We start from the raw sequence: 2,974 nt of genomic DNA, 5'->3' as shown, positions 1-2,974 counted from the left end.
GAGCTAGAGCTGAGTAATCCTATGATTGTAGATGAATTAAAAGCATGGAAATAATGGAATGCAAAGGACAAAATGGTGATGTATTGGCTATTGGTAGTCATTGATAATACTATGTTGGGATATATTAGAAATGCAAAAACTTCACTTGCAGCTTGGACCATTTTAACAAACATGCTTTCAATAAATAGGAAGGCATGGAAAATTCAACTCAAGCAAGGGTTGAATACTTTGAAGAAAGAAAAATTTTCTATTAATGAGTATATTTTGAAGGTGATGATCATTGCAAATGCTTTGGCAATGATTGATACAATGGTTGATGACGATGATTTGGTTTCATCTACTTTGGATGGCCTTAATGTTAACAAGGCTTAGAAATCATTTGCTATTTCTATATATATATGAAAGCCATTTTGAGATTTTAATGAGTTGATCTCTCTCATGATCATCGAAGGGATCAATATGTGGGGTGAATTATTTGAGAGAAGTGGTAAATAGGTTCAATCATTTTACTCAAGTTTTGAAAGTTAAGTACTTGAGGTTAGATGGAAGAGAAGATAACCTTTTTAATGAGTTCAGTGGCTTCCTGAGGAATCAGGGGATAAAGAGACGGTTTACTCATAAATATATCACACATCAAAATGAGATTGAGGAAAGAAAAAATAAACATATTGCAAAAGTTGCAGGAGCATTGATGGTTGAAAAAAATATTTTGATATGGAGATATTCATATTGATGTCTATATTATGAATAGCTTCCACAACTATAATTCATGGGATAATCCCTAAAGATTTCTTTATAAGCAAAAAGTCCAATGTGTCACACCTGAAAGTGTTTGGTTGTATTGCATATACTCATGTACCAAATGATCTACAAAAGATACTTGATATTTTCAACAAGAAGATTAATTACCATCAAGGTATCATATGAATTTGTGATTTGGATGCAAATCTCTTGACAAGGATTGTAATCCGGGTTTTTCATAATATAATGAATAATATTCAAAATGTCTCTCCTTGTTCATCTGATTCTACCACTCTTCCTTCTCTTCCTTGAATCTCTTACTGGTCAGTACACATCCTTTCAATATCAATGTTGAATCCAATATGAGACGTCGTGACAAGGTTTCAAAATGGGGACGATATGAATCATGAACTTGACTAGGACTTTAAGAAGAATGTGGTAGGGAGTGAATTAATGGAAAAGTGTATACATGTAGTTATGCATAAAGATTTGGATATGGATTGTATGGTATGAGTAGTTCAAATATTTATAGAGGTAGTATAAATGCAGTTACTATATCTAGTCATAGATATGCGAGAATAGGAAATTACTAAACAAAAACCTAAGTAGATGAAGAATTCAGAAATGGAACCAATTCAGCTAATTGTGGAGAAAGCCAATCTATTTGATGGATAGGACATATGTAACCATCTCAAAGTTTCTGCGGAAAGGATATAATATTTTGATATCCTAGAGGATTATAGGATTGAATGTTTTGAATGCATTGATGAAAGAGGGTGAAAGGAACAAGTGTAGGACATGTGACGAATGTATGGCATAACTTGGGATGACTACAATCATGCTCTTAAATATTGGAAGGAATGTAAGGGTGCCCAAAAACCTAATATTTGTATGTAAGATCCTAATTTATCTATTGAACTATTTGAGGTTCCATCACTAGAAGTTGAAGTGATAGAGGATGATAGAGATGCCAATACAAAGCCAAAGATTACTGATGATATAGATATTTTGTCTAAGGATGCTTTTGTACTATCTAACATGAAGGTTGATGCTATAGTTATGGACATGTTGCCTATAATTATAGAATCAGACATAGTGTTGGAGGGTTGTGATTATGTGGAGGTTTTGATTTAGGATTCTGCTATGTTTTTGCTAGCAGATTTATGCTCAAGATAGAGATGCATTGACAAATGTAATACTAGAGGAGACTATTACAAATGCTATGGATAATAATGTAGATTGGTAACGTTCCTCATGAGGATGTGATGATGAAGCATGTTGATGTTAATGTGCTTGAGATGGATGATGCTACAAGAAATGAAGGTGTGAAAGAAATATGTGCTTTGGATGAATGCACTGATACATAGATGGATGCTCCAACCATGCATAAAATCAAGGATATAGGATGTTACACTAGTATTTTGGTTTACCCTTTGATCTCAAACTATCTAATGAGTTCATGGGTTTAGTCATGAAAGGCTAAATGAATGAGGGATATCATGCACTATCAATGCCTTATGATCTAGGTGGAATTAGAGATTGGAATTGTTACACATGCCATAACATGTTGGTGACTCGGCTATTTGATCCTAATGGGAGGTTACTTATTTTAAAAAAAAGAGATCATGATCATACTAGTGTCTAATCTAGGTGGTGTGGGAGCTTTTGCTCTACCGCCAAGACCCATGGACCGCTTATTGCTTCAAGCGTTCCAAGCAAACTCTAATGGCTACCTCTCACATAGCCGACGTGCCATCGATCCTATGAATGTAGTGAGCTTACCTTGATGTCGATATGAGTTTCCTTCTCTTTCGCACACACTGGTAGCTCCACGATCCTAGATGCTAGCTCAAGCATCCTCAAGCCTCTGAGAAGAGATGGTGAAGAGCTTCACTCTCTTGATCCCTCACTCCCACTCACTCACTCCCTCACACTCTCACACTTCCTCTCTCAAGAGCACACACAAGCAAGAAGAGGAGAAGAAGAGAAGAAGAGGAGAGCTCTTGTTACCCACACACTAAGGAATGAGCTTCCATTCACTTTTTGAACTTTATATATACAAACCTAAAACCCCATGGATGCCCATCCCTTTTTACATGACCGGCCATTGTGGTAAGATCCCTTTTTCTAATTACCTCTTTTTCTTCATGTCTTAAGCCTATATCCGACTATTCTTTTACAAGAGTTTTTGGAGTTTTTGAGGCGCCTTTTATTTAAAACTACACTTTTGGCC

The sequence above is a fragment of the Lygodium microphyllum genome, chromosome 11, assembly GCF_053477565.2.
Source record: "Lygodium microphyllum isolate KBCC chromosome 11, Lygodium_microphyllum_v1.1.10, whole genome shotgun sequence".
Classification (NCBI taxonomy): Eukaryota; Viridiplantae; Streptophyta; class Polypodiopsida; order Schizaeales; family Lygodiaceae; genus Lygodium; species Lygodium microphyllum.
Note: the sequence above shows the minus strand (reverse complement) of the source record.